We start from the raw sequence: 26,887 nt of genomic DNA on the forward strand, positions 1-26,887 counted from the left end.
AGTTCCTGGACTCCGCGGGAGGGACTCTGTGACCTTTTAACAGATTGATAACGATCGGGAGGAGGAACTGGAACTTTTGGCAGAGTAAAGACTGGGCAAATCCCCAGATCTGTGAGCTGTATCTTAAGTTGATATGAAAGGAGCGGGAGAAAAGAACAGGCTCTGGGCTTCATTTATTTATTGCGCTTTTGAACAGAGTGGAGGTGCGATGGAGAGGTCGGCATCTAATTTTGTTTCAACAAACTGCGCTAAAAATAAACAATGGAAGTAAAGACGACCAAGTCTCAGTTCAGTGAGGGAAACAATTGCAGAAGATTTTGAAAGTATCTTCAAGGCTGAGAGATATGTTTTTGTTTAGTCAGTGAATCATAGGTGACGGGGAAAATGCAGGAAAGTGGAGTTGAGAAGTATCAGAACAAACTGAAAGGCAGAACATACTCGGAGAGCTGCTGAGCATATTGCTGTCCCTATGCCTTATGGTATCCAGTCTGCTACTATTCCTGTGTTTGTGAGAACAACACCCTGTCTCCCATTGGAGTGAGACACAGTTCGGAATACAACTGAATTTATAAATGGTACACAAATAGCCAGAAATTAATTAGAAGTATGAATCTAATCAGTATTCCAATGAAATTAATTTTCATTCCTTGAAACAGCGAGGAACACAGGCCACGTTTCTCAGGGACCTCTTTGATAGCATTGTCCTTGGTAGAAGCCGATTGAACCTTCATTTTTCTCTCTATGGCAATAAAATATTTACTGAGAAAAAAAAACAAAACTGCACAGTCTTCTAGGTGCAGTCTAGCCAAGTTCCTCTCCGACTGAAGAAAGACATCTCTCCTCTTGTGCTTATATCCTCTGACAATAAAGGTTCTCATTCCACTGTCGTTCCAAATAGCTTGCTGCACCTGTAAGTTAGACGTCAGCAGCGTCTAGACAAGGACACTTTGTGTTTTATTTATATCTGTACTTTTCAACGTTTTACAATTTATGAAATATAATGTCTATTAATTTCTCCAATAAAGTGGAAAACTTCACGTTTCTGCATCATATGTCATTTGCAATGACCTTGCCCATGTGGAGGCCCGTTGAATTTTCCTAAATATTTACATCTTCCTCAGAACACACATTCCCACACACAAATTAACTGTAAATTCTTCACTCTGTTTCCTGCCTTTTCATTAATACTTAATTCATCCGAGTACATTCATAATTATAGTTTTGTTCGAGTGAATGCGGCCCATAGTGTTCTCACTGGCCCTTCAAGTGAGCATTATTACCTACACCCATTTACCACTTTTACTATGCAACCTCCTTGACGCATGCCAAACACAATCTACATTTTTTAATTTCTTACGTTGAAAAGCTGAAGAACTGTCTTTGCTGAAGAAACTATTCACAACAGAAGAAAAGGTAATGAGTGAAGGACATTACCCCATCATTCAAATTGTCCCTCAACAGCCTTCTGTAGTCAACACTGAGTTGACACGTTTCAGGTTATCCACTCAACATCTATTTTTGTTCCCTGTCTTGGTTGGTATTGTTTTGTTCTTTGTTTACACCTGAATACCTGAGATAGAAATTCTTTTGCGAAGGAAGGGTCGTGACCGATTTGGGCCAAAGGCAGGTAAACGGAGTTTTGTAACAAATCAGTTATAATCTCCTTAAATTGTGGAATAGGAGCAAGGCGTTCACCAATCTCATCCTGTCCTGTTCGTATTGTATTCCACGTGGCAATGGCACAGCCACCATGCAGTCAATTACAAACTCATTTCAGCAGATAACTGTTCAATTAAATTACATGGAGTCACTGATTGTAGCAAATTGGAGTCATATAGCCAAAAACTAGCTAAGACCATATCTGGAACAGCTATGTCACCCATGTATAAGAAAGGGTACATGTGTAGTCCAGCTTGATGGCCACAACATCCACAACACTCACTACTTCCACTATCAACTCTCAATGGAGGCAGTGTTTTCCAGCTACAAGATACATTGCAGATATTTACCGAAGTCCATTCGACAGCACCTTTCAAGCCTTGATAACTTGAAGTAGCAAGGGCAACAGATCCACGGAAACACTAACCCTGCAAGGTGCACATAAAATCAATGACCATCCTGACTGGAAATATATCTCAGTCTCACGGGTGTCACTTGATGAATATCCTGCCTTTCATTCCTGAACATTATTGTGGGTGACACTGCACCAAAGTGACTGCAACAGTTCAAATGGCCCACCATGTCCAGAACAACAGTGTATGGGGAATAAGTGTTGGCCCAGCCAGCAATGTTTGATACCTATCAATGAATAATACAATAATGTTTCACTGTTTGGCATCCGAGTTTCCCTTGCTTGGTTCGTGAATAGATTTAGTCGATACTTTTGAGTCTCAGGAAATGGAGAAGTGATTTGATTGAGGTGCAAAAGCTTCTGAGTGGAAAGAGCTTGATAAGGCAGATGCTGAGCAATTATTTCTGTCGGTCTTGGAATCCAAAACATGATGACAAGATCTCAGGATAAGGGGCAACTTGTCTCGGACTAAGATGATGTGAAAACACATCCCTCAATGGGTCTCAGCGTATTCAGTATTCGCCATTCCAAAGATTGTGGATGCACTGTCAATGAATACAGTGAAAACTTCACAGAAGTATGGAGCAGCTTCAGGTTAGATGAAGTTACAGTGATATTGAGGTATGGGTTCAGGAGGGTGTTACAGATGTGAGGAAGCTGCAATAGGACAGGGAGATTACCGAGATACGGACGGATGCATGTGCTGGAAGACTTTAAAACTTCGAGAAGGCTGTAGGTGCTGTTAAGTGTTTTCAAAGGCAGGTAGGAATGGAGGAGCTTGTGGAGTTTATAGCAAGAGGGTAGTATGTAATTGCTAGAGTGGGTCCAGAGATATGGAATGATATACATGATGAAGGAAGCCACAGTGATAAGGACTGAAGATACTGCAGGAGATTACAGAGATCAGTAGGGGTGAAGGGCTGGAATATGTATGTGTTGGTGGAGGTTATGCACATAAGAATAGGTTTAGGTGTTGGAGGATGTCAGCGATATAGGTAGGTGTGGAGAAGTTGGAGGAGGTGACAGCGGTCAGGAAAATCGTCAATGATGGATGACGTTCAGAGAGGTAGGGATGGGTAGAACGGCTGAAGGAGTTTATGCTGATAGAGAAGGATGAAATGGATAGAGGAGGTTACAGAGATGAAGATGCCTGTATTGTCTGGGAGTAGTTAAGGAAATGGAGAAAGATGTAAGTATTTATAGAACATAGTACAATACAGTGCAGAACAGGCCCTTTGGTCCTCGATGTTGCACCGACCTATGAACTAATTTAAGACAAACTCCTTACACTGTCCCATCATCATCCATATACTTATCCAAGGATTGTTTAAATCCCCCTAATGTGGCTGTGTTAAGTACATTGGCAGGCAAGGCATTGCACACTCTTACCACTCTCTGATTAACGAACTTGCCTCTGACATCAGTCTTAAACCTATCACCCCTCAATTTGCAGCTCTACCCCCTCGTACAACCTGATGTCATCATCTGAGGAAAAAGAATTTCACTGTCCACTCTACCTAATCTTCTGATCATCTTGTATGTCTCTATCAAATCACCTTTTAGTCTTCTTCTTGACAATGAGAACAGACGGAAGTGTCTCAGCCTTTCCACATAAAACATTCCCTCCAGACCAGACAACATCCTGGTAAATCTTCTCTGCACCTTTTCCAATGCTTCCACATCATTCCAGTAATGGGGCGACCGAAGCTGTACACAGTATTCTATCTGAGGCCACACTAGTGTTTTGTTTATTTGCAGCATGACATTACGGCTCCAGAACTAAATCCCTCTACCAATAAGACCTAACACATTGTATGCCTTCTTAACAGCATCATAACCTGCGTGACAACTTTCAGGGATCTATGCATATGGACACCAAAATCCATCTGCACATTCACACCACCACGAATCTTTCCATTGACCCAGTATTTTGCCTTCCTGGTATTCTTCACAAAGTGAATCACCTCATATTTATCTGCATTGAACTCCATTTGCCACCTTTCAGCCCAATTCTGCAGGTTATCCAAGTCTGCCTGCAACCCGCAAAATATTTCCATACTATTCACTACTCCTTCTACTTTAGTGTCATCTGCAGACTTACTAATTCATCCACTATGCCTGCTTCTAAGTCATTTATAGAAATGACAAACAGCATTTGTGGTCCCAAACAGATCCTTGTGGCACACCACCAGTAAGCAGATTCCATGCTGAATACTTTCCATCAACCACCACGCGCTGCCTTCTTTCAGAAAGTCAGTTTCTAATCCAAACTGCTAACTCACCCTCAATTCCATGCCTCTGCATTTTCTCCAACAGCCTACCATGCGGAAGCTTATCAAAGGCTTTACTGAAGTCCAGGCACACCATGTCAACTGCCCTACTCTCACCGACATGCTTGGTCACCTTCTCAAAAACCTCAATGAGGTTTGAGAGACACGACCTGCCATTGATGAAACCATGTTGACTATCTGCAATCAAATTGTTGCTTGCTAGATGATTATAAATCCTACTTCTCATAATCCTTTCAAAACCTTTCCGACACAGACATGAGGCTCACTGGGCTACAATTACCTGGGTCATCTGTTCTGCCTTTCTTGAACAAGGGAACAACATTTGCAATCCTCCAGGCCTCTGGTACTAAACCTGTAGACAATGAAGACTCCGATATCAAAGTCAAAAGCTCCAACAACTCCTCCATAGCACACCAGAGAATGCTCGAATAAATCCTTTTTGGCTCAGGGGACGTTTTCACTTTCACTCCTAGAATTGATAACACCTCTTCCTTACTAATCTCAATCCTTTCTAGTCAAATATCTCATATCTCATTTATCTTCTCCACAATATTCTCCTTTTCCTGAGTGAAAACCAAAAGAAATGTTCGTTCAGCACCTCTCCGATCTCCACAGAATGCATACTCAACTTCCCACTTCTGTCTTTGACTGGCTCTATTCCTACCCTAATCATCCTTTTATTCCTAATGTACCTATACAAAGCTTTAGGATTCTCCTTTAATCGACTTGCTAAAGATGACTTATATCAACTCTTTACTCTTCCTACCTCTCTCTTTAAATCCTTCCTAGTTAATCTGTAACTCTCCATCATCTCATCGTCACATAAGCTTCCTTCTTCCTCTTAACAAGAGGTGTAATTTCTGTCGTGAACCACGGTTCCCTTATATTATCACTTCCTCCTGCATGATAGGGGTATGCTATTCAAGGGCACGCAATATCTGTTCGCTAAACCAGCTCCACATTTTGATTTTCACCAACCCCTGCATTTTGCTTCCCCATTCTATGCATCCTAAGTCCTGCCTAATCGCATTACAAGCACCCTTCCCCCATTGATAATTCTTGCCCTATGGCATATACATATCCCTTTCAATCACTAAACTAAACGTGTTCATGGAGGTTATATACATAAGAAAAAGTAGTGGTAGTAGAGAAAGCCAGAACAATGGGGCAGTATGGAGAAGCTGGAGGCGGTTACAGAGATCAGGGGAGTCTAGTGGTTGGATGAGGTTTACAAAGGTCGGGAGCGGGGAGTGGCTGGATGAGGTTACAGCGACAGGGTATATGGGAGAGCAGCTTAGAGAGATATGTAGGGTTTGTAGGGGCTAGAGTAATTCACAGATAAAGGGAGATATGATAGAGGAGGTTAGAGACTTAGGGAGGGATGCAGGGTTTGGTGGAGGTGAGAGATCAAGGTTTGTGCGAAGATTTGTAGCTCAGGTGCTCGTTGTTGTGGTTCTGTTCGCCGAGCGGAAGTTTTTGTTGCAAACGTTTCGTCCCCTGGCTAGGCGACATCATCAGTGCTCTGGAGCCTCCTGCGAAGAGCTTCTTTGATGTTTCTTCCGGTATATATAGTGATCTGTCCGTGCCGCTTCCGGGTGTCAGTTTCAGCTGTCCGCTGTAGTGGTTGGTATATTGGGTCCAGGTTGATGTGTTTGTTGGATGAATGCCATGCCTCTAGGAATTCCCTGGCTGTTCTCTGTCTGGCTTTCCCTATGATAGTAGTGTTTTCCCAGTCAATTCACCTGACCCGCACATCTTTGGACTGTGGGAGGAAACTGGAGCACCCGGAGGAAACCCACGCAGACACGGGGAGAACGTGCAAACTCCACACAGTCAGTCGCCTGAGTCGGGAATTGAACCCGGGTCTCAGGTGCTGTGAGACAGCAGTGCTAACCACTGTGCCACCGTGCCGCCCACGATAAGGAGGGGAGAAGGAGGTGGAGAATATTGGAGACATAGGGAGGTGAAAAGTGTTTGGAATAGGTCAGAGAGATAGGCAGTGCATAGCGTTTGGAAGAATTTAGAGAGTGAGAGAGCGGTATAGGGTTTGGAGTCGGTAAGAGAGGTAAGGAGGGATTCGGATTTAGAGGACGTTAGAGAGGTAAGGATGGGTATAAGACTTTGAGAATGTCAGAGAGATAAGGAGTGATGCAGAGTTTGGAGGAGTCTAGAGAAATAGGGAGGGCTGTCGGGTTTGGAGGAGGTTAGAGAGATAGGGAGGGATCTGAGTTTGGGGGAGTTTGCAGAGATAGAGGGTGTTATGGGGCAGTTGTAGGTGAGAGAGATAGGGAGGGGTGTGGGGTTTGGAGGAAGTTACAGAGATAGGGAGGTGTAGCATTTGCAGGAGTTTAGAGATGGGATAGGGTAGGGTTTTCAGGAGGTTACAGAGATAGGAGAGGGTATAGAGCTGGAGTAAACTAGGGAGATTGGGAGGGGTGCATGGTTTGAAGGTGTTTAGTGAGATAGTGAGGGGTGTAGGGTTTGGAGGAGTTTACAGAGATAAGGATGTGGAAGAAGCTGCAGATATGTACAGTGATAGATTGGTTGATGAATGAACAGACAAGGGACAGAGAGTAATTGAAGGAGTGAGACCTTGGAGTGTCCAATCATGAGAGCCAAAGACTCAGTGTCATCCACAGGAGAGGCCCTTCTAATAAAAATGAATGGCCCTGAAGAGCTTGCAAACTCCTCCTTCCTAATTCCTTGGAGCTTATATCAGAACTGAGAGAGATGTCCTACAGACTGCTCAAGCAACAATGTGACATAACAAAACCTCATGAGGTCATATCAAAGCCTGACACAGAAACCTCCTGCTGTCTCCCCTCCCTCAGCCTCATGGGGTCAGATCAAACACTGACACGGAAACCTCCTGCTGACGCCCCCTCCCTCAGCCTCATGGTGTCAGATCAAACACTGACACGGAAACGCTCTGCTGACTCCCCTCCCTCAGCCTCACGGTGTCAGATCACACTGATACAGAAACCAACCTCCTGATGACTCCCCTGCCTGAGCTTGTGGATCAGTGTCCCTCTACATTGAACAACACTTGGAGGAAGCACTGAGAGACTGACAGAGCTAGAGAATGTATACTGGGCGGGGCATTTCAAAACCACTACCAAGAGGAGCTCAGCAGCAGCGTTGCTGATCGAGGTGGTCGGGTCTAAAAAGACACAACTGCTTCACTGCGTCTGCACCGGGTTAGGGGGAACGACTGACAGGGAGAAACATCCTTGACCTCATCCTCACCAACCTGCCAGCTGCAGACACATTGTTCGATGACCATATTGGGAATGGTGGCTACAGCACACAATATATCTGGTGACAAAGTTCCACTTTTACATCGTGAAGACCCCTGTGTATATGTGACACCATCACAGTGCTAAACACGGCAGAATTCCAATAGATTTTGGAATTTTGCACTGGCTACGTGAGGTGTTTCTGGTCATTACCAACAGCAGTAGTTTTGTACCCAATATAATTTTCACTATCACTGCCTGGCATATGCTCCACTTTATCCTGACCATTAAGTCAGGGATACATCCTTGTTAAATGGAGAATACAGGAGGGCCTGCCTATAGTATCACCAAATACACCTCAGAATGAGATGAAGTTACTAAATTGGGCCACTTACTCACCACATGGTATAAATAGCAAATGATGCATAGATCTAACCAATGAATCAGACCTAATCAGACCCACCAGGATGTTGCCTGGAATGGTAGGAAAATCTTATGAGGAAAGGCTGAGGCACTTGGGGCTGTTCTCATTGGAGAAGAGAAGGTTTAGGGGAGATCTGATAGAAGTGTATAAGATGATTAGGGGTTTAGATAGGGTAGATACTAAGAACCTTTTACTGCTAATGGAGTCAGGTGTTACTAGGGGACATAGCTTTAAATTAAGGGGTGGTAGGTATAGGACAGATGTTAGGGGTAGATTCTTCACACAGCGGGTTGTGAGTTCATGGAATGCCCTGCCCGTATCAGTGGTGAACTCTCCTTCTTTATGGTCATTTAAGCGGGCATTGGATAGGCATTTGGAAGTTATTGGGCTAGTATAGGTTAGGTAGGATTCGGTCGGCGCAACATCGAGGGCCGAAGGGCCTGTACTGCGCTGTATCCTTCTATAATCTTTGCAATCCTCTTGCAGTCTGGGTGAGTGGTGGTGGACAAACACACAACTCACTGGAGGAGGAGGATCCACAAATACCACCTTCGTCAAAGATTGAAGAGCCCAGCACAATAATAGAAAAGGAAAGGCTGCAACTTTCACAAAAGTGTTCATACAGTAATATCGATGGAATAATCTATTTTAGTTGAAAAATGTGTTGCTGGAAAAGTACAGCAGGTCAGGCAACATCCAAGGAGCAGGAGAATCGACGTTTCGGGCATAAGCCCTTCTTCAGGCCTATGCCCAAAACGTCAATTCTCCTGCTCCTTGGATGCAGCCTGACCTGCTGCACTTTTCTAGCAATATATTTTTCAGCTAAAAAGTGAGGTCTGCAGATGCTGGAGATCACAGTTGAAAATGTGTTGCTGGTTAAAGCACAGCAGGTTAGGCAGCATCCAAGGAATAGGAAATTCAACGTTTCGGGCACAAGCCCTTCAGCTCTGATCTCCAGCATCTGCAGTCCTCACTTTCTCCTAGTTGATCTATTTTAGTCTCCTCCAGATGGCAGTCTTCAGCTAATCCTATTCACTGTATGTGGTATTTACAAACAGCTGGATGGATTGGAGAATGCAAAGGCTGTGCGCTCTGATAACATTCCATTCAGGCTGTTCCTGCTGGGATACAGCACTGGCATCTACCTGACAATGTGGGAAACTATCCAGGTGTGTCCTGTACACACACAGACAAAACATCACACAATCAATGACTGCCCCATTGCTCTCATCTCTATCATTTATAAAGGGATGGCAGATGTCACCTACAGTGGGATCAAGCAGCACTTTCTCAGCACCAACCTGCTCATTAAAGCTCAGTTTGCGCTCTCATCCTTTGGGCTTATTAAAGCCTTGGTTTAACGATGTACAACAAGAAAACACGGAGCTGAATTCTAGAGGTAAGGTGACAGTGACAGTTAACATGATCATTTGACCAAATGTCGTATCCAGAATTAACGGCAAACCTGGAGCAAATAGGAACCATCTGCACTGGCAGAAGTTACACCTGGTACAAAGGAAGCTGCCTGGGGTTGGTGGAGAGCAGCCCTCTCAGCTCCGCCGCAGTTCCCCGGGGAGGGGTTTCTGGGTAAGCCTACAGATCAGAAACGGAAAGGTAGGGCACCATACCCCGACAGGATGATAAGGCTTCTCTCTCGTTAGATGGACAGGTGGTAGTTTAATTGACCGTCATCATGCCTCAAGTGAGGGGGAGCTTGAGTAGTACAGCTCATTTTGACACTTCAGTCAGTGCAGGAATTGAATCCACACTGTTAGTATTAATGTGCATTACAAACCAGTCGTCCAACTGATTGAGCTAACCAAGTCCTTGCTCAACTCCTTGGGGAAGATACTGTAATATTATTCCATTCAGATATGTTGTTATACAACTCTGGAGCAGGTGAAACTAGAAGTAATCTTCCTAGCTCAGAGAGAGGGACAGCACCACTGAGCTGTAAGAGAGCTCTCTGCCCTAGACGCAATAATTTTCAGCTGCTTCATAAATGACCATCCCTACTCAGGTGAAGTCACAACTGGGGATGTTTGTCAATGATTAGACAGTATTCAACACTATTTGTGATTTACTCAGATACTAAGCAATCCTTATCCAAATGCAACAACGATCTGGGAATATGAAGGTGTGTGCTTAACAGTGACAAGTACAACTTGCATTGCACATATGCCAGAAAACGATTACCTCTAACAATTGAAAATGGAACCATATTCTCCAACGTTCAGTGCCACCACCAGCACTGAATTCCCAACGACCAATATCCTGGGGATTACCATTAACCAGAACTGGACTGACCATATAATTTCCTTACCCATTTCTGTAAAGGGCTTATGCCACAACGTTGATTCTCCTGTACGTCAGATGCTGCCTGACCTATTGTGCCTTTCAGCGTCACACGTTGACGCATATAAATTAATTGGCGGCAAGAAAATCTCAAGGGCTAGGAATCCGGCAGAAATAACATACCTTATGATTTCCAAAAATGTGCACACCATTTATAAGACACATATTGAATGTGTGTGTGATGAAATACCCGCCCCCTCCCCATTTGCCTGTGAATGCAACTTCACCCCTCATCCACTGACACTGAGGACCAGCAATACTTGCCATCGACACAGTGCTCTGCAGAAATTTACCAAGGCTTCTTACAACGTACCTCTGAAACCATGACAGTGACGAAGGACAAGGGAAACAGATACATGGGATCATCACCACATTCGCTTTCCCTTCCACCATCCTGATTGGGAAGTATATTGCCGTTCCTTCAGTGCCACTATTTCAAGTTCCCTCCTAATGGTATCGTAGTCTAATTACAGCACATCGACTGCAGTGGTTCAATGTGGCAGCTCACCCCCACCTTCTCAAGGGCAACAAGGGCTGGGCAATAAATACTGGCCCAATCATATTCCATGTATAAATGAAAATGAAAATATTGTTAGACCTGCTCAATGCTGGACACCGTGCTTTGGGTTTTGTGACCTCAGGCTGTTCGGGTCCAGGCAGTAACCTCTTTATTGTGAACAGCTGAAGGGATGTGCTGTTTTAAACAATCTGTCAGTCCAACAGAAGCATGGCCTACGTACCGAGCATCACACAGACACTGATATTCACATTCCACCTTACTGAGCTCTGAGATAGACAGAAGCAATTCAAAACGTACTCATATCTGACTGTAACATGTTTAAAAACAGTGATATTGTTGCCATGGAAGTGATTATGAGTGAATATTAGCAGGAAGAAAGTGAGGACTGCAGATGCTGGAGATCAGAGTCAAAGAGTGTGGTTCGGATAAAAGAAAACACAGTTGTTGTGGAGACATCTGAGGAGCAGGAGAGTCGACTATGGTTCACAATATTAATACAATTGAAAATAAATGAATATTTTCAAAGTCCTTGTACTTAATAATAATGTGGTATTGAGTGTGGTAATGAGACTCATCATTTCAATGCTCCTTACTGAGTTGGCCACTCACATCATATTGTTGTTATAAAAGTGAACGGAATAAATGGGTGGATTTTGTGCTTATTGGACAATCTAAAAGTTGGTGGTATGAAAGGATGTCAGACCTTCAGTGAAGAGACTTTGCTGTTAATGGTTAGAACAATTCTGCAAACATTTACAGAGATTTCCAGCTTATGTCACACACAAGGACATTGGGCTGGGATCATACTGGCCATCAATGGAGCTGTACAATTCTGTTTGGATACTGACATTGTGGAGCAAACATACAATGGATATGGTTTATGAGGGATGTAATGTAAGATGCCATGTGCTGCGGGAGCCCATCACCTTTATAACACTTTCATTCAGGATCGGGTCCAAGGCTCAGAATTACAGAGTTTAGCTGGTACACAAGAAGAAATAAACTTGCAAGACATGGCTGTTTACAGGTCGTTGTTACAAATGTTGAACTGCGTCTGGACCAGCGCTACTCCATTGAACAGTCTTCCTCACACACATCTCCCTGCTGTTCAGGTGTGTCTCTAATCAGCGTATTGTGAGGGATTGTGTGAGTAACTGCCGAGATCCAGTTTGGAAGCTCTCTGGACAGATTTTGGAGATGGCCAGTGTTTTGGAGGTCATGGTGAGGCCCAATAATACTGTGTCTGAATTCAGGCTTTTACTCAAAATCATTTCCAACAGCTATGCTGCCTGCAAGATGGTGTGTTCACTGATCTGAACATGAATCAGCTGTTTACCACAGTCACTGAATTGTGTAATAGTCAGGTGTGCGCTCTGCTTTTTCAATTATTGTTCACTTCAATTGTTTTCAACTGAAAAAGATTGATGTTTGGTTTATTTTAAAATATATAAGAAACGAAAAGTGATATTAACACTTACTTAGATACTTACAGTGTGGAAACAGGCCCTTCGGCCCAACAAGTCCACGCCGACCAGCCGAAGCGCAACCCACCCATACCCTTACATTTACCCCTTACCTAACACTACGAGCAATTTAGCATGGCCAATTCACCTGACCCGCACATCTTTGGATTGTGGGAGGAAACCGGAGCACACCCACGCAGACACGGGGAGAACGTGCAAACTCCACACAGTCTGTCGCCTGAGTCGGGAATTGAACCCGGGTCTCAAGCGCTGTGAGGCAGCAGTGCTAACCATTGTGCCACCGTGCCGCCCACCGTGCCGCCCACTTCATGAAACAAAATGTAAAAGTGATCTGTTGAATATATCCCACGGACTAATACAAAAAGTCAGATATTGTCTGCAAGACAGGATTCTTTGAACAGAACTTTTCCCTGGCAACTTCACCACCCTCTCTAGTAGGTTATGTCCCACTGACAGGACATAACAAGGCTGAGGGAGCAGCTCCTTGGTATATATTCAATACAGTGCTCAGCATTGATGCTGGATCCTGTGGCTGCTAGACTGCTCTGTCGTAGGGAGTCAGTAAAAGGGAAACATATAATTGAACATATCGTCACCGATCTGCCTGCTGCTGATACACCTCTCCATTTCATATATCGGTAAGAATGGTCACTGCACAGCCCTTATGAGGAGCAAGGGCTAACGTCACATTTTTCAGACCCTCCTCACCATGATATGGATTCCTAACTGGACAGAAGTTGAACAGATTGAGCAACAAATGATGATGCATCTATGAGGTGCAATTGGCCAACAGCAACAGCCGAATCATACCCTGTACAACTCAGTCTGCAACCTCACAGCCCGACATACCTCCCACTGTACAGTAACTATCAAGAGCTCAGTGCTTAACAATGCTGCCCCACAGCATAAAGGTCCTAGGTTCAATTGCGGCCTTGGGTGACTGTCTGTGTAGAGCTTGCACATTTCCCCCGTGACTGCGTGGGTTACCTCTGGGTGCTCCGGTTTATCCCACAGTCCAAAGATATGCAGGTCAGGTGAATTGGCCATGCTAAATTGTCCATAATGTTAGGTGCATTAGTCAGGGGTATATATAGGGCAGGGGAATGGGTCTGGGTGGGTTACTCTCCTGAGGGTTGGTGTGGACTGGTTGGGCCAAAGGGCCTGTTTCCACACTGTAGGGAATCTAATCTAACCTCCAAGATTCAAGTCAGGTTTATGATGGGATAATCACTTGTCTGAATGAGTGCAGCTCCAACAGTACTCTAATATTGACTTACTAGCAACAGGCAACACAGTTGTGTAGGGAAGATCCTGTCTCACAAACTTGATTGATTAGTTTGAGTAAGTGACAAAATTAATTGAAGAGGGCACGGGGCTGGCTGTTGGCCGTATGGACCTTAGCAAGGCCTTTGATATAGTTCCTTATGGCAGGCTCATACAGAAGGTGAAGTGAAATGGAATCAACGGTCAGTTAGCAAGATGAATAGAGAACTGCTTGTTCATAGAAGAAAGAGTAGTGTTTTTGTGACTGGAGATCTGTTAATATTTTGGTATATTTGCAGATTGTGAGAATTATTGCCAGAGAATACAGCAGGATGTAGGTCAGCTGCAGACTTGGACAGAGAAAACAGAGAATATGTCACGGCTGGAATTCTGACACAGTGGACAAACAGTCACTGAGGAAGTCCCAGGGACTCCAGGACAGTCGGTCTGGATTTGTTCAAGGAAGATCGTGTGTAATTGATCTGACTATGTCGGTTTGAGGCACTAACCTGTAACTGCGTGTGACTTCCTTGGATTTAACGAGAGATCCGAAGGCAGACTGTTTAAAAACAGAAACTGTAGGATCCAGGAGAATGGAGCAAACAACCAAGAGAAGTGCAAGGCAAGGCATTTGGGGACATCAACAATAGAGAAGAATGCACAATAAATGAGAATATGGTCAATGTGGGAAGATAAACGAAGGTAGCTGGAAACACCAATAATCTCATTAATGGGAAAAAGGCATTAGTTTCTCTATCAGACAAAATACTCTTCAGAGCAGGAATCTTATGCAGGAACTGTATAAATAATGAGTTCAGTCACACCTTGGGGACTGTGTAGAGTTCTGGTCAATTAATCACATGGAAGAATGGAATTGGACTGGAGAGGGTACAGAGGAGATCTGTTACCCTGTGACAGTGGAAGTGCAGTTCTGAGGAAAGATCGGAACGGAGCATGCTGAGAGGAGATTTGAGGGGTGCACATATTGTCAGGAGCCTGGGTAGAAAGGGAAAGAACACTTTGTTGCTGTTGGAGAGCTCAGTTACCAGTGGCGACGATTTAATCTAATTGGATGAAATTTTACAGAAGTTGTGAAGAAAGCTGTTATTTCACCCAGAATATGGTCAGGATCTGGGAGTCACACATGGAAGGGGAGTAGAGGCAGAAACTCTCAAACCATTTTAAAAAGGTGCCGGGTTCTGCATCAGAAGTCCTACACTGTCCGGGGAGACAGAACTAGGACTTTGAAAAACAATGTTACATCTTGTCCAATGCAGAGAGTGGACAGAGTGATCTCTTGTATTCAGTGCTATTTTCTGAAGTTTTCAAAGGTTACCAATGTTTGACACGATCAATACGCAGGGATGAGGGGTGAGGTCAGCGAGGAACAGTGTGCGAATTGATTAGCATCACAATAATACTGATCCCATCCTTTATACACAATGCTACTCAACTGTGTTGGCCTACTTACACTTCCTGCAGAAATGAGAAAAACCTTTCATTATCCAGTTCTCCGTCGTGGTCACACTGCAGCACCATCTCCATAATGAGAGCTACATCTGACTTTCTTCACACTATTTAAAGCTACCATTTCATTTGCCTTTTTGAAAAGTTGCCAGCTTCATTATTGCCCTACTGAAGGCTGCTCGCAGTCAACTAATGTTTCTCACTCTCAATTATTGTATATCATTCTCTACCATCATCCTGAACTTTACAATAAAATGATCGCTGCGCCCCACAACCATCCCCTACTGACATTGGAACCATTTTCCAACCTCTTTCCGTGGGACCAGGTCCAACAGTACATGCTCTCTTGGGCTGGACACATACTCCTGCAGTGAGCTCTCCTCCTGATGAAGGGCTTATGCTCGAAACGTCGAATTCTCTATTCCTGAGATGCTGCCTGGCCTGCTGTGCTTTGACCAGCAACACATTTGCAGCTGTGATCTCCAGCATCTGCAGACCTCATTTTTTACTCTCCTCCATGTAATCCAGAGACACTTGCCCCTCATGACCCTGCACACCAGTATCCCTGTCTATATCTAGATACATTAAGTTTCTCAGCATAACTAATCTGTAGTATTGTCAATGCTCTGAAATGATCCTGCATATTTATTCTACATCATTTCTTTGGTTGCTGGCAGACAGACATACCTCACAGTGTAATTGCATACGTTTTGTTCTGTGTCTCCAGCCAAATTAATTCTGTCCTTTTTCTCTTGCACTCCTTAACTACCGCTAATCGAAACCAATACTTCTACCTTCATCCTTTCCCTTCCCTTCTATCATTTCAGAATCCCTTATTCCCAGCAATATTTAACACCCAGTCCTGCCATTCCATGAGCCAGTTCTCGGTGATCAGTCCATCAGATTACCACACACCAATCTGCATCTGGAACTCCCCAAACTCCGAGTATTCATGTCCATGCAGAGTACCTCAGATTAAGGCTTTCTTTTTTACTCCATATTCCACTGATAAACTTGTTGTTGTAAGTTAGTACCAACTGTATCTCCCAGTAGTTTGAGAATCCTGGTATTCTTCTCTACTATTCCTTTTTGGCACCTAAGCACAGGCCAATTTATTTTCAATCCCTCCCAAAAAAACCCGTAAGAAATTCAGTCCAAGCTCTTTCACCAACTATAAGGGCATTTAAACGGTCATTGGGTAGGCATATGTACACGAATTGGAATAGTGTTGGTTCAGTGGGCTTCAGATTGGTTCCACAGGTTGGCGCAAAATCAAAGGCCGAATAGCCTGTATTGCACTGTCATGGTCTGTATTCTAGTGGGCATAAATATGAGATGGGAGAGGAAGCACTTAAAAGAGATTTTAGGAGAAAATTTTCTACACAGAGGATGGTGCAGTTATGGAATGAGCTTCCAGGGGAAGTGGTAGAGAAAAGTACAATTACAACATGCTGGAAGATATCAGGATCACACAACTGTGTTGGAATAACAGGTTTTGCTTCATCATGCACTGATATAACCGGTCAGGAATGAGCAACCTGTGAGCAGGTGAAGTGATGGCCTCGTGGTATTATTGCTAGAGCATGTATCCCAAACCTCTGCAAATGTTCGGAGGAGGCAGGTTGGATTCCCACCAACAAAAATGGTGGAATTTGAAATCACTAATTTTAAAAATAGTAATCAACAATCCACAAATAAGCATGAGACCATTGCTGATGTACAAAAAACCCAAACACTTGTCCTTTCGAGAAGGACATCTGCCCATCCTCACCTGGTCTGCATGACATCCCCACAGCAAAGAGTTTGCTCTCACTGACCCTCTGAAATGGCCGAGAAAGTTATTCAGCTCAAGGGTAGCTCCGGCTGGGCAAGAAAGGCTGGTCAACCAGAGATATCATCCCATACTTGATTTTAAAAATAATCCTTTTGGATGACCCCACTAGAACTGTGCTGGGACCAGGGTCCTGGCCAATCATGTCGGTAGGTTAATGGCCAAGGGCTTAAACTGACAGACAGGATGCAGCGACAGCGTTCAAGTGAAAGGAACTTTCCAAATCCAAAGGGAAAAGGTGACACACGAGAACAGCATGGGGATGTGGCTGAAGACAAGCAAAGACAAACAGGATGGGACAGGGTTTAACTAAAATTATACGTCAGTGAATAGATTTGTGACAATAAATTATGGGAAGGAATACTTTTTTTTAATGGACAAAGTCGATGCAATAAGGTCGATGGATTTGTGACAGAGATAAAAGAGATTTAGACATCAGGGAAACATGGATACAGGGTGAACAAAAATATTCAGTGGTTTACAACCTTGCCGATACTCGAGCAAAATGCGTAACGCTAACAAAAATGGATAATGAAGGCATTATAAAGAAAGCATTTGGCATCAGATCATGAAGTAGAGTCAATCTGAATGTAAATTCTGGTTACTACTTGCCAAGGCCACAAGCAGCAGAACAATTTTAGCCAACGAACATTATTCCATTGCTCATCACTGTATTACACATGAACTCATTGGATTTTTAATCAAGGCATTGTGATAATTTTGGAAAACTTCAATATTTGTAGAATCTAGGACAATCATACGGACAGCATTGATATTGGAAGAGGAGTTCGGTGAATTTTTTTTTTCAGTGTTTCGCTGTGCAACAGGCTAGGAATGTAACTATGTCAGAGCGATCGTTGTGTGATGAAACGTAGTGAATGAGTAATATCACTGGAAGAGATCCTTCGGGAAATTGTGATAAAGTACAGTTTAAATACACAAAAAGTTTTAAAGTGAATCACAGAAAGGACAAGCTACAACTAGGAACAAAAATAGCCAATTACATGAGTTTGAGAGGAGAACTGACCAAGGGAAACAGCCTCAACAGACTGAAATATGTGTCTGTAAATGGACAGTGGAAAACATTTAAAGGAACAGTATAAAACGCTCAATAGAAGGACATTCCATTGAAACAGTAAAACCCTCAGCAAGAAATCCCCACTGGTCCCTCACTCAGGACAAAAGAGATCATACTAGATTATGAGGCTGAGACGATCAGCACAAAATACTTAAAATCCTGAAGTGAGAGAGTGCTTTAGGAGTAAATGTGAAATGGATTGCAAAGGGTCTGGTAGCAGGAGGAGGGCTGTGGGAAGGGGAACCATGGTCAGGGTTTATTGACACAATAGGAACAGGGAGAGGTGAAGGTGCTGGAGGTAGTGAGAGTGTTACAGAGAGTGGTCATGTCCAGAACGGTGTTACAAAGCCAGTATGGATTGCTGCAGCTGGAGTTGTTTCCAGAGTTGCGGAAGGACATAGGTATTTTTATTTATTCATTCATGGGATGTGGGTGTCACTGGCTGGACTAACATTCTTTGACCCCACTGCTAATTACCCAGAGGGTAGCTCAGAGTCAGCCATATTGCTGTAGGTCTGGAGTCACATGTCAGCAGAATGTCAGATTCCTAAAAGGAGGTAAGTGAAACAAATGAGTTCTTCTTACTGAACAACAAGATTTTTATGATAGCCTCATCAATGTCTTTTACAGATACACCATGACATCCCAACTCTTACTCTCAATGCTCTCCCCAATGAAGGGTAACCATCCCAAATGCCTGCTTCACCAGCCTGTCTACCTGTGACAACACTTTCAAAGAACTGTGTACCTGCATCCCTGGGTCTCTGACTGGCAACACTACCCAGGGCCCGAACATTAACTGTACAAGTCCCACCCTGGTTTGTTTCACCAAAATGGAACATTTTGCATTTATCTCGTTAAACTCCATCTGCTATTCTTCAGCCCATTATCCCAACAGTACTGTTCATCCTGTTGTATCACAGATAATCTTCTTCACTGTCCACTTTACCACCAATTGCAGTATCACCCAACAACAATTACTTACCAGAAAACCAATATTCCTACCCAAACCATTTATCCAAATGACAAACAACAAGGAACCCACTGCCCTGCTGGTCACATGCCTCCAGTCAGAAAAACAACATGTCTCCCACCACCCTCTGTCTCCAACCATCAAGCAAATATTGTATCCAGTTCACTAGCTCCTCCTGAATGCCATATCCTTTTACACTGATCTGAGCTTATTACCCAGTTTACCAGACAGAACGTAGAACACAGAACAGTTCAGCCCAAGACCCTTCAGCCATGATTTCATGCCAACCTTTTATCCAACTATAAGATCAAACCAACCTATGTACCCTTCATTTTACTATTATCCATGTGTCTGTCCAAGAGTCTATTAAATGTCCTGTATGTGTCTAATTTTACTATCACCATTGGCAGTCCATCCAACCACTTACCATTCTCTATCCTCTTCTTATCCATCCTCCAATCACCTTAAAATTATGCCGCCTTGTAATAGCCATTTATTCCTTAGGAGGAAAAGTCTCTGACTATTCACTCTCTCTTTGTGCCTCTCATCACCTTGTTCACTTCTACCGGGTCACCCCGCCCCCTTCACTCCAATGAGAAAAGCCTTAGCTCCTTCAATCTTTCTTCATTAGAAATGCCCTCCATTCCAGGCAGTATCCTGGTAAATCTCCTGTGTACGCTCTCTAAAACTTGCACAGCCTTCCTGTAAACAGGGGACCAGAACTGAACACAATATTCCAAGTGTGGTTTCACCAGGAGGCTATAAAGATGCAGTAAAACCTCACTGCTCTTAAAATCTATCCCCTTGCTCAGGAAAGCCAACCCAATATATGCCGTTTTAACAACCCTATCAACGTGCATGGCAACTTGAGGGATCTCTGGACATGGACCCGATGGTCTCTCTGTTCCTCCACACTGCCACATATTCTGCCTTTTAACCCTGAATTCTATATTCAAATTCAACCTTCAAGAATGAATCACTTCACACTTTTCCAGATTTAATTCCATCTGCCACTTCCAGCCCAGCTCTGTGTCCTGTCAATGTCCCTATGCAATCTACAACAGCCCTCCACATACCCCACCACTCCAACAATCTTCGTATGATTGGCAAACTTACATAGAACATAGAAAAATACAGCGCAGTACAGGCCCTTTGGCCCTCGATGTTGCGTCGATCCAAGCCCACCTAACCCACACTCGCCCACTATCCTCCATATGCCTATCCAATGCCCATTTAAATGCCCATAAAGAGGGAGAGTCCACCACTGCTACTGGCAGGGCATTCCATGAACTCACGGCTCGCTGAGTAAAGAATCTGCCCCTAAAACCTGTCCTATACCTACCACCCCTTAATTTAAAGCTATGCCCCCTCGTAATAGCTGACTCCATACGTGGAAAAAGGTTCTCATGGTCAACCCTATCTAAACCCCTAATCCTCTTGTACACCTCTATCAAGTCACCCCTAAACCTTCTTTTCTCCAATGAGAACAGCCCCAAGTGCCTCAGCCTTTCCTCATATGATCTTCCTACCAAACCAGGCAACATCCTGGTAAATCTCCTCTGCACCCGTTCCAGTGCCTCTACATCCTTCCTATAGTATGACGACCAAAACTGCACACAATACTCCAGATGAGGCCGCGCCAGAGTCTTATACAACTGCAACATGACCTCAGGACTCCGGAACTCAATTCCTCTACCAATAAAAGCCAGTACACTATACGCCTTCTTCACAGCACTATTTACCTGGGTGGCAACTGTGAGATCTGTGTACATGGACACCAAGATCCCTCTGCTCATCCACACTACCAAGTATCCGACCATTAGCCCAGTACTTCATCTTCTTGTTACTCTTACCAAAGTGAATCACTTCACACTTACCTACATTGAACTCCATTTGCCACCTTTCTGCCCAGCTCTGCAGCTTATCTATATCCCGCTGTAACCTGCCACATCCTTCCTCACTGTCAACAACTCCACCGACTTTCGTATCATCCGCAAACTTGCTCACCCAACCTTCTAGCCCCTCCTCCAGGTCATTTATAAAAATGACAAACAGCAATGGTCCCAAAACAGATCCTTGCGGAACACCGCTGGTAACTACACTCCAAGATGAATCTTTACCATCAACTACTAATCTCTGTCTTCTTCCAGCCAGCCAATTCCTAATCCAAACCTCCAACTCCCCCTCAATACCATACCTCCGTATTTTTTGCAGTAGCCTACCATGGAGAACCTTATCAAGCACCTTACTACAATCCATATACACCACATCTACCGCTTTACCCTCGTCCACCTCCTTAGTCACCTTCTCAAAGAATTCAATAAGGTTTGTGAGTCACGATCGGCCCTTCACAAAACTGTGCTGACTATCCTTGACCACATTATTCCTATCCAGATGTTCATAAATCCTATCCCTTACAATTCTCTCTAAGACTGTGCCCACAACAGAGGTAAGACTCACCGGCCTCTAGTTACTAGCGTTATCCCTACTCCCCTTCTTGAACAAGGGAACCGCATTTGCTATCCTCCAGTCTTCTGGCACTATTCCTGTCGACAACGAGGACATAAAAATCAAGGCCAATGGCTCTGCAATCTCCTCCTTTGCTTCCCAGAGAATCCTAGAATAAATGCCATCAGGCCCAGGGGACTTATCTACATCCCCCCCACAAGTATCCAAAACGGTATACTTGTTCTTGAGGGCAACGGCCGCAGGGGGTCTCTGCACTGGCTGCTTCCTCCCAGTCCCCCTCACTGTCACCCATCTGTCTACAATCTTTGGAGTTACTACTTCCCTAAAGCTCTGATCTATGACCACCTCTGCCTCTACGAATGATCCTAAGTTCATCCAACTCCAGCTCCAGTTCCCTAACACGGTCTTGGAGGAGCTGGAGATGGGTGCACTTCCTGCAAGTGTAATCAGCAGGGATGACCATGGCATCCCTCACCTCATACATGTTGCAAGAGGAACATTGCACTGCCTTCACTGCCATCCCTCTAAAAGTAACCCTTAAAAATAACTAGGTCTAAACACTAGAATAAGCAAAATGCAGCACTTACCTTCTTACCACAACGGGTCTTATTATTAGGTGAGAGGAGGAGAGCAGGTGGGAGGCTCTACCCCTGAAGTGCCTCGGGTTCCTCTCCTGCGCGCCTTTATAGGAAAACAAAGTAACCCAGGTAAGCTTGCGCTACACCAGCTTCCGGGTCCGCTCCGCACTTTTTTAAAAAAAAATTCAAATTTAAACCGTTAAACAAACGTCAGCGAGCCTTCAAGCAGCCACTGCCAAACAGCCCTTACCTGATCTGCTGAGAGAGTATTCTTGGTTCAGTGTGCTGATTCTCTATCTGTAATCTCAGTTCAGTGTTTTCTTTCGGTGTTGGGAACTCACATTTCTGTGTGTTGTTTCTGTATCTTTACTCGCAGTACAATGTTTTGTTTCTCCATCTGTACTCACGATTCAGAGCATTGTCTCTCTATCTGTACTCTCCGTTCAGTGTGTTGTTTCTCATTCTGTTCTTGCAGTTCAGTGTGTTGTTTCTATATCTTTTCTCATAGTTCAGTGTGTTTTTTCTGTGTACTCTCTGTTCAGTGTTTTGTTTCTCTATCTCTGCTCACAGTTCAATGTGCTGTTTCTCCGTCTGAACACGCAGTTCATTGTGTTCTTCATCTGTCGTTACACTCAGTTCAGTGTGTGGTTCCTCTATCTGTACACACAATTCAGATCATTGTTTCTCTGTCAGCACTCACACTACAGTGTGTTGTTTCTCTGTCTGTACTCTCCATTCTGTGTGTTGTTTCTCTGTCTGTTCTCATAATTCTGTGAATTGTTTCTCTCTCTGTGTTGTCAGTTCCGTGTGTTGTTTCTGCATCGGTACTCTCAGTTCAGTGCGCTGTTTATCCATCTGAATTTGCACTATAATGTCTCTCAATCTGTACATTAAGCTCAGTGTGTTGTTTCTGTATCGATACTCGCAGTTCACACTATGTTTTCTATATCTGAGCTCGCATTTCAGTGTTTTCTTTCGGTGTTGGGACTCGCAGTTCAGTGTGTTGTTTCTCTATCGTTACTCTCAATTGAGTGTGTTGTTTCTATTTCATTACTCTCAGTTCAGTGTGTTGTTTCTCTATCTTTACTCTCACTACAGAGTGTTGTTTATCCATCTCTACTCGCAGTCCTATGTGTGATTTCTCTAACTGTACTCTCAGATTAGTGTGTTGATTCTCTATACGTTCTTGCAGTTCAGTGTGTTGTTTCTCCATCTGTACTCTCAGTTTAGTGTTTGCTTTCAGTTTTGGGACTCACAGTTCAATGTGTTGTTTCCCAGTTGTCCTTGCAGTTCAGTGTATTGTTCTCTATCTGTACTCGCAGCTTAGTGTGTTGTTTCTCTATCGTTACTTTCAGTTCAGTGAGTTGTTTCTATCTCTATACTCTCAGTTCAGTGTGTTATTTCTCTATCTTTACTCTCACTACAGAGTGTTGTTTCTCCATCTCTACTCACAGTCCTATATGTGATTTCTCTAACTGTACCCTCAGATTGCTGTGTTGTTTCTGTTTTGGTACTCTCAGTTCAGCATTTTGTTTCTCTCTCTGTACTCTTAATTCAGAATGTTGTTTCTTTATCTGTACTCTCAGTTCAGTGTGTTGCTTCTATATCTGTACTCTCAGTTCATTAGGTGGTTCCTCTATCTGTACACACAATCCAGATCGTTGTTTCTCTGTCAGCACTCGCGTTACAGTGTGTTGTTTCTCTGTCTGTACTCTCCGATCAGTGTATTGTTTCTCTGTCTGTTCTCTCAGTTCAGAGTGTTTTTTCTCTATCTGTACTCTCAATTCGGAGCGTTGTTTCTCTATCTGTACTCTCAGTTTTGTGTGTTGTTTCTCTATCAGTACTCTCATTTCAGTGTGTTGTTTCTATACCTATACTCTCTGTCCAGTGTATTGTTTCTCCATCTGTCCTCGCAATTCAGAGCATTGTTTCTCTATCTGTACTCTCTGTTCAGTGTGTTTTTTCTCTATCAGTTCTTGCAGTTCAGTGTGTTGTTTCTATCTCTACTCATAGTTCAGTGTGTTGTTTCTCTATCTGTACTCATATTTCAGTGTGATGTTTCTCTGTATACTCTCAGTTCAGTGTGTTGTTTCTCTAACTGTACACGCAGTTCATTGTGTTCTTCCTCTGTCATTAATCTCAGTTCAGACTGTTGTTTTTATATCTGTACTCTCATTTCAGAGTGTTGTTTCTCTATCTGTACTCTCAGTTCAGTGTGTGGTTCCTCTATCTGTACACACAATTCAGAGCTTGTTTCTCTGTCAGCATTCGCGTTACAGTATGTTGGTTCTCTGTCTGTACTCTCCGTTCCGTGCATTCTCTGTCTGTTCTCTCAGTTCAAAGTGCTGTTTCTATACCTGTACTCTCTGTCCAGTTGTTGTTTCTCTACCTGTACTTACGATTCAGAGCATTGTTTCTCTATCTGTACTCTCCATTTAGTGTGTTGTTTCTCTATCTGTTCTTGCAGTACAGTGTATTGTTTCTCTATCTGTACTCTCAGTTCAGTGTGTTGTTTCTCTCTCTGTACTTGCAGTACAGTGTGTTGTTTCTCTATCTCTGCTCACAGTTCAGTGTGTTGTTTCTCGATCTGGACTCTCACGACAGTGTGATGTTTCTCCATCTCTACTCGCAGTTCTATGTGTACTTTCACTATCTGTGCTCTCAGATTGGTGTCTTGTTTCTGTTTGGGTACTCGCAGTTCAGCATGTTGTTTCTCCATCTGTACTCGCAGTGCATTGTGTTATTTCTCTGTCATTACTCTCAGTTCAATGTATTGTTTCTCTATCTGTACTCTCAGTTCAGTGTATTGCTTTTCTATCTGTACTCTCAGTATAGTGTGTTGTTTCTCTGTCTGTAGTCGAACTACAGTGTGTGGTTGCTCTATCTGTACTCTCAGCTCAGTGTATTGTTTCTCTATCCATACTCTCCATTCATTATGTTGTTTCTCTCTCTATACTTTCCGTTCGGTGTGTTGTTTCTCTGTCGTTACTCTCTTTTCAGTGAATTATTTCTCTATCTATGCTCTCCGTTCAGTGTGTTGTTTCTCTGTCATTATTATCAGTTCAGTGTGTTGTTTCTCTATCATTACACACTTTTCAGTGAGTTGTTTCTCTAACTCTATTTGCAGTTCACTGTATGATTTCTATATCTGAGCTTGTAATTCAGTGTGTTGTTTCTCCAGCTGTACTCGCAGTTCAATGCATTGTTCTCTATCTGTACTTACAGTTCAGTGTGTTGTTTCTCTGTCTGGTCCCTCGCTTCAGTGTGTTGTTTCTCTATCTATACTCGCAGTTCAGTGTGTTGCTTCTGTATCTGTACTCTCAGTTCAGTATGTTGTTTCCCTATTTTTACTCTCAGCTGTGTGTTGTCTCTCCATCTGAACTTGCAGTGCAATTCGTTGTTTCTCACTCTGTACATTAAGCGCAGGGTGTTGTTTCTCTATCCCTACTCGCAGTTCACTGTATAATTTCTATATCTGAGCTTGTAATTCAGTATTTTGTTTCTCTAACTGTACTCTCAGTTCACTCTATCGTTTCCCTATTTGTGCTCTCAGTTCAGTGTGTTCGTTCTTTATCGGTACTCTCAGTTCAGTGTGTTCGTTCTTTATCGGTACTCTCAGTTCACTGTGTTGTTTCTCTATCTGGTCTTTTACTTCAGTGTGTTGTTTTTCTATCTTTTCTCACAATCCAGTGTGTTGTTTCTCCATCTGTACACTCTAATCAGTGTGTTGTTTCTATATGTTAGGAGTTTTCTACAGGCCTCCTAATAGTCCTAGAGACATCAAAGAAAGGATTGCGAGGATGATTCAGGAGAAGAATGAAAGTAATGGGGTGGTTGTTATGGGGGACTTTAACTTTCCAGATATTGACTGGGAAAGCTATAGCTAGAGTACGTTAGATGGGTCGGTTTTTGTCCAATGTGTGCAGGAGGGTTTCCTGACACAATATGTAGACAGGCCAACAAGAGGTGAGGCCATACTGGATTTGGTTATGGGTAACAAGCCAGGCCGGGTGTTAGAATTGGAGGTAGGTGAGCACTTTGGGGTCAGTGACCACAATTCAGTGACTTTTACTCTAGTGATGGAGAGGGATAAGTGTGCACTACAGGGCAAGTGTTATAGCTGGGGGCAGGGAAATTATGATGCGGTGAGGCATGACTTAGGATGCGTGGCTTGGAAAAGTAGGCTTCAAGGGAAGGGTGCAATCGATATATTGTTCAAGGAGCAACTATTGAGTTTCCTTGATAAGTATGTACCTGCCAGGCAGGGAGGAAAGGGTCGTGTGAGGGAGCCGTGGTTTAATAAGGAATTGGAATCCCTTGTTAAAGGGAAGAGGGCAGCCTATGTAAAGATGAGGTGTGAAGGTTCAATTTGGGCAATTGAGAGTTATAAGGTAGCCAGGAAGGATCTAAAGAGAGAGCTAAGAGGGGACATGAAAAGTCCTTGGTTGGTAGGATTAGGGAAAACCCAAAGGCTTTCTATAGGTATGTCAGAAATAAAAGAATGACTAGGGTAGGAATAGGTCCAGTCAAGGATAGTAGTGGGAAGTTGTGCGTGGAGGCTGAAGAGATTGGGGAGACACTGAATGAATACTTTTCGTCAGTATTCACTCAGGAACAGGACATTGTTGCCGATGTGAATATTGAGTCACAATTAATTAGAATGGATGGCTTTGAGGTATGTAGGGAAGAGGTGTTGGAAATTCTGGAAAGGGTGAATATAGATAAGTCCCCTGGGCCTGATGGCATTTATCCTAGGATTCTCTGGGAAGCAAGGGAGGAGATTGCAGAGCCATTGGCCTTGATTTTTATGTCCTCGTTGTCTACAGGAATAGTGCCAGAAGACTGGA

The sequence above is a fragment of the Hemiscyllium ocellatum genome, chromosome 9 (assembly GCF_020745735.1).
Source record: "Hemiscyllium ocellatum isolate sHemOce1 chromosome 9, sHemOce1.pat.X.cur, whole genome shotgun sequence".
Lineage (NCBI taxonomy): Eukaryota > Metazoa > Chordata > Chondrichthyes > Orectolobiformes > Hemiscylliidae > Hemiscyllium > Hemiscyllium ocellatum.